The sequence below is a fragment of the Lactuca sativa genome, chromosome 6 (genome assembly GCF_002870075.4).
Source record: "Lactuca sativa cultivar Salinas chromosome 6, Lsat_Salinas_v11, whole genome shotgun sequence".
Classification (NCBI taxonomy): Eukaryota; Viridiplantae; Streptophyta; class Magnoliopsida; order Asterales; family Asteraceae; genus Lactuca; species Lactuca sativa.
Genome location: NC_056628.2, coordinates 197,992,626 through 197,999,170, shown reverse-complemented (window position 1 = coordinate 197,999,170; position 6,545 = coordinate 197,992,626). Strand labels below are relative to the sequence as shown.

The following is a 6,545-nucleotide window of genomic DNA, read 5'->3' as shown; positions in this document are numbered from 1 at the left end:
CAGGTACTTAAATAACACTCTAAACTAGTACTTACACTTCAAACCCACCACCACCACTTCTCTTCTTGTATACTCCGATGCAAGATGGATTTCCGATCACGACGACAACAGATCACAATATGGGTTTGCAATCTTCCATGGGTCCAATCTCATCAGTTGGACCTCACGCAAACAAAAGGTCGTTGCTCGTTCCAGCACTGAAGCAGAATATCGTTCACTTGCTTATACCGCTGCTGAGTTGATATGGATTAAGCAACTTATGTCTGAATTGCATGCACCTCTACTCCTCTACTGAGCTCCCCTATCTTGTTGTGTGATAACATCGGTGCTATATTCATGACAAAGAATCCGGTAATTCGTACGAGATCCAAACATATTGCATTAAATTTCCATTTCATCAAAGAGCAGGTTGAAGCTAAGGATCTCATAATCAGTCTGATCTCCTCCATTGATCAGCTAGCGGACATATTCACGAAGCCTTTGCACAAAGATCGACTTTCCACCATAAGAACCAAGCTCCAAATTCAACCCGACTTTGAGCTTGCAGGGGGTAATAACGGTAACTTTCTCATGTATCACATATGTGTGTAAATAAATACAATCACGTGTAGAGACTTAGTCCTAGTCAAATTAACATAGCTAGTTATGTGCTTGTATTTAGGATTCAGTTGTATCTCTGTGTATATATACCCATTTCATTTAACGTTAAATTCATTCAATATTCAGAAGAATTTTTTTCAGTATTCTTAATTTACATTGTGGAATTTTATTTTGTTAATAAGATAACTGATTGACAATTGGTGATTCAACACGATTGATTACTGGTGGTGCCGATCAATCAACCAAACTATGGGATGTTCAGAGCGGAACACAGCTTTTCACATTCAACTTCGATTGTTGATTTTTCCGTTAGCGATAAGCTTGCTGTAATCATCACCGACCCTTTTATGGGTCTGCTGATGACCTTGAGTTCACTTTTCAGAGGTTGGGGAGTCTGTACTAGTACTTAAGGTTCCTCAAGGAAGGATCAATAGAGCTGTTTGGGGACCTCTGAACAAGATAATCATTAGTGCTGGTGAATTTGGGATACAGAGGTATCTCAGATAGCTTCTTAGTAGCTAGAGTAATACTTGGAGAATTCTATAAAGTCGCTCAGTAAACTACTAACTTAGGGGGCATTAGGTATGTGGGTTTGGGAATCAAGAAACAGATTGATGAATTTATTTGCTGTATTAACTTTTCTGCTATATTGTTTTCCTCCAACTTGTGTATACAACCTTGATGAAGAAGATGAATGGATAGACTTTATAAAAATTTGATACCCAAACCAACCATTAAGCCAAACAATATTATTGAATCTGTACTCATTCCCATTCCCATCTCCATCGCCTAGTAATCAAACCCAAGTGCCACTTTAGTGTTGTATGCAAACAGAGGAATGCTCATTTGGGTTGAAGCATCTGTTTATGAAAGCCAAAGGGAGGTGATGTTTCCAACTTATAATTTTGATTCATCCACCAAAAAAAGATATTGGATTTCAAGGACTAATTCGTTTTGTTTTCTCCACCAAAGATTTATGATTTTGGTTTTGTAAACTGTAATAATTATCACAGATGCAATGGAATATTTTAAAATTCAATCTTATATATTAGTTTTACAAATACAATACTCCTAGTTCTAGGTAAAGGACCTGCTCTTTAAAATCATAAAATCATAGATATCTTCTTTTGATGACCCCTAATGTAACTGTAACCGGAGAAGGAATGAAAAAACTGTTTTTTTTTTTTTGGTTCCTTCAGTTTTGGTTAATTCTAACCCTTTTTATACACGTACTTCCCAATGATAAATCACTTTTTTTTCACAACTTTGATTAAATTACAATTTCTTTTATAAAGATAACTAGAAAATATATTTTATATTATAATCTCATTTTGGTATTAATGAGCTTATATTATCTTTAACCTTTTTTTTTTGTAAGATCATTATTCATGTATGGAGTAAAATTAAATCTATCTACATATAAGACAAAAAAAGCATATGAAAATTCATTTCGTTCTTAAATTTCAACCAAACATGATCATGGGATGTAATGACTCATTTTATTATAATATTAACCTGTCCAACCCATTCCCTCAAACTAAAAAGACTTAAGGTAATGTTTGAAATGAAGAAATCATGTTTGTTTGCTACATAGGAATGGAATGGATCCCTTCTCCTGGGCTGAATTTCATTCCATCGTGGTGGGATGTTTTTTTTCTCTCATTCCTTGATGGAATATAATGAGGTAATAAATTGTTTTTTTAAACTATCTGAAATACAATGTAATAAGTATTTCACACTTGATGTCTCTTATCCTTGGTTAACTTTTTTCTTCTTTCAAACTTAAAGACAGGAAAATTGCTGCAAGAAAATGACAAGAATGTTGATCACAAAAGAAAACTATTTCTTTTGCAAAATCTACAATTTCTTTCAACAAGATATTCATTTCTAGCTAATGAACATTTACTTAGTGAAACCCATAGTGGGAATCAAACATGATGCCTCGTGCCACAATTGGCTAAAATGTTAAAGAGGATTGTTTACCATAAAATTTAAATATGGAAGTTTCAATGTTTTACCATTACCCATAATATCAAAAAAATTATAATTTTTAAAATTTAAATTAGTTAAATGTTAAAATAAGCTAATTTTTATATATGTTGACTCACAATCTTATTACTGTCCCAACTTACTTATTAAGCCTGACTATCTCATCTAACTAAGTAAAAGTAAATTCCACCATTAGTTTTTTTTGAGAGTTTTTGAAGGAACATTTCCAAACTGGTGGCTTCTAAAGACGAAACACAAAAAGTATCTTCCAAAAGCGTAGCTTTTTCCTTGACTTCATCGGGATTTGGACACCTATCAACCTGTCAAAAAAAGTTTAAAGGATAAACTAGTCAAAAGTATGTTGCTATTTGTTGGATTTGAACCAAATTAAAAGGCAAAACATTACTAGAGCTTCACCATGGGAATAGTTGAAGCATTTAAGTCAATAAACATCTTATCGACAGCATCCATCTAATTTACTACTAGTGGATAACTACATTAATAACAATATAACTTCATTATTAAGGTCCAAATACATTTTATAAAAATACAGCATAATCAACTTTATATCAACTACAACTGCTAGTAGAGAAGAATGTTTTATCTCCTCAAATGTAGGGGTAAATGCAGAAAGCTTCAACACCAAAAAAAATCATAAGTTCGTTATTAGTAAATTGATAATACATATCAGAAAAAATAAAAAAAACTTACAATTCCCGCAAAAGGATATTCTCACAATTTTTAATCTAAAAAAATGCCTATATAAATTAGTTTCAATAAAAAAAATTGTAATATTTGAATTTTGTAAAGTAAAGGTAGAACTCACTTTCCTTGTAACCGGGTCTAGTATGGTAAAAAGTTGATCCTCGACTGCAACGCTCGACCCGGTCAAGTTGTTGAAAATACTACTTTTCTCCCCGAGTTGGTGTATTCAACAAGGGAAATAGTAAGTACACGTTCCTGCATTGTTCTTGTGCGAGCTCTTCGCTCACGCACAGACTCGAGTTCAATTCCAAGCTCGTTAATTTTTTTAATACACATGCTCTGTTAACTTTTTAGATGTTGTTCATTTCATGTTCTAGTCTCGCTAAGTTGACCTACAAAATTTACAATATGCAAAGTTAATTCTCAATCAACTTTAAAAGTAAAAATAGAGTATTCAACCTGGACATGAGCTTCTTTTGTCGAGGCTCTTTTGGTCAACAAATCAACAAGAAGTTCCCTCCTATCAAATTTTACTTTGTCGCCAAGTTCATCTTTTAGGTACTTGAGTTCGGAGTTCATATTTATAATTCTGTTGGGTTATCTGATGAAAGACAAAAGTTAAAATGTAATGAATTTAAATCAACAAAGAAGAAAAACTTAATGAGTGAAATTTAGAATTAAACACCCATATCCACATTTAAAAGCATAATCAAATAAGAAAATTGAAAGAAAACACCTCTATATATAGGCTTTCAAAAAGGGTAAAATGGGAAACACGAATAATTCTTAAAAAGAAGCACAAAAGAGCCTATATATATTTCCATTTAGGTGTTTTCTTTCATTCTTCTTATTTGATTATGCTTTTAAATGTGGATATGTGTGTTTCATTTAGTTCTAAATTTCACTCATTAAGTCTTTCTTCTTTGTTGATTTAAATTCATTACATTTCAACTTTTGTTTCTCATCAGATAACCCAATAGAATTATAAAGATGAACTCAAGTACCTAAAAGATGAACTTGGCAACAAAGTAAAATTTGATAAGAGAGAACTTATTGTTGATTTGTTGACCAAAAGAGCATCAACAAAAGAAGCTTATGTCCAGGTTGAATTATGTATCTTTACTTTTAAAGATGATTGATAATTAACTTTACATATTGTAAATTTTGTAGGTCGACTTAGCGAGACTAAAACATGAAATGAACAACACCAAAAAAGTTAACAGAGCACATGTATTAAAAAAATTAATGAGCTCGGAATTGAACTCGAGTCTGTGCACGAGCGAAGAGCTCGGGCAAGAACAATACAGGAATGTATACCTACTATTTCCTTTGTTGGATACACCAACTCGGGGAGAAAGTAGTATTTTCAACAACTTGACCGGAGGATCAACTTTTTACGACACTAAATCCATTTACAAGGAGGATGAGTTCCACCTTACTTTATAAAATTCAAATATTACAAACTTTTTTATTGGAAGTGATTTATATAAACGTTTTTTTAGATTAAAAATATTAAGAACATTTTTTACGGGACAATATAGGGTTTTTACAAAACCCCCCATACCTTGTAAGTTTTTTTTTTTTTTTTTTTCTGATATGTATTATAAATTTACTAATAATGAACCAATTATTGTTTTTGGTGTTGAAGCTTTCTACATTTACCCCTATAAGGAGATAAAACATTCTTTTCTACTAGCAGTTGTAGTTGATATAAGGTTAATTATGTTGTATTTTTATAAAATGTATTTACACCATAATAATGAAGTTATATTGTTATTAATGCAGTCATCTATTAGTAGCAAATCAAATGGATACTGTCGACAAGATGCTTTTTAACTTAAATGCTTCAACTATTCTCATGGTGAAGCTCTGGAACAAAGTAGTGTTCTGCCTTTTAATTTGGTTCAAATCCAACAAATAACAACATATTTTTGATTTGTTTATCCTCTAAACTTTTTTGACAGGTTGATAGGTGTCAAAATCCCGATGAGGTCAAGGAAAAAGCTATGCATTTGGAAGATAATTTTTGTGTTTCGTATTTAGAAGCCACCAGTTTGGAAAAGTTCCTTCGATAACTCTCAAAATAACTAATGGTGGAATTTACTTTTCCTTCATTTAGACGAGACGGGACCTAGTCACGCTTATAAGTAAAGTTGGGACAGTTGATGAGATTGTAAGTCACATATTTAAAAATTAACTTATATTAACATTTGACTAATTTAAATTTTAAAAATTACAATCTCATGTAGAAATACGAAGAAAACGGGACAAAGGTGTCTGGGTATGTGCCTCCAGCTGATGCATTGAAGTTTCAAGAATATATCAAAAAGACATGAGATTTTTTTTTTTTGATATTTAATGATTATGGGTAATGGCAAAAAATTGAAACTTCAGATTTAAATTTTATGGTAAACAATCTTGTTTAACATTTTTAAAGTAAATGTTGCAGCTCTGAATTTAACTGCATCTGGATTTGTATAAAGGTACACCTGTATAAAGGGTAAAATATTACTTTATTCCACAGCTTCATCGTGGGGATTTGTTTAAATCAATTTTCCATATCTAAATTCGATGGATCTTACCTTTTTTGTTACCGGGTCCATGGTGAAAAATTGATCCTTACAGTACACACGGGCGCCAGTCAACTCATTACTTTTCCTAGACTGTTGGCTTAATCTTTCGCACGCTCGTCTCTCGCGTAATGAATCCATTTTTTATTTAAGCTCCACAATTCTTTTCAAGGTTGGTTCTCGGTCGATTTTTTGAGCCCTTTTCACCTCATATGGCAGTCGGGCTAAATTAGCCTACAAAAACGATAACATTTTAAAGTTAGTTTTCTAAAATTTTCTAGTTTAAAATTGTAGGTATACAATTAAACCTGGATTTGAGCTCCACTCGTTGAGACTATCTTGTTCAGCAAATCAAGTATTAATTTGTCGTCCCTATCTGGTTTCATTTTGTTTCCAACGTCCTATTTTAAGTAGTTGGCTTCATTATACTGTAGGGTTGAATGAAATTTAGAACTAAATGAAATAGACATATCCACGTCTAAAAGCATAATCAAATAAGAAAATTTTCAAAAAAGGTAAAATGGAAAACATGAATAGTTCTTTAAAAGAAAAGACTTTCAAACGTGTTGAAAACCACAGTTTTGTATAGGGGGTAGTTTTTTTTTATCAATGTTTAGATTAAATTTTCCCAAAAATAAACCTTTTTTTTAGTGGGAAATGAAATATTACGTATGTTAAGGG

At 32.0% G+C, this 6,545-nt stretch overlaps 1 long non-coding RNA gene across 2 annotated transcripts; it reads right to left on the bottom strand.

Annotated features, from left to right (window-relative positions):
* Positions 1 to 2,082: 2,082 nt before the first annotated feature.
* LOC111901881 (uncharacterized) lies at positions 2,083 to 6,289 on the bottom strand. 2 transcript variants are annotated; one of them, XR_006184033.1, is made up of 3 exons: positions 6,173 to 6,289; positions 5,877 to 6,098; positions 2,083 to 5,783 (listed from the first exon to the last, which is right to left on the bottom strand). It is a non-coding gene; the product is annotated as an uncharacterized LOC111901881 (long non-coding RNA). The 2 variants fall into 2 exon arrangements; XR_006184032.1 differs by having other exon boundaries at positions 2,083 to 6,098.
* Positions 6,290 to 6,545: the final 256 nt, after the last annotated feature.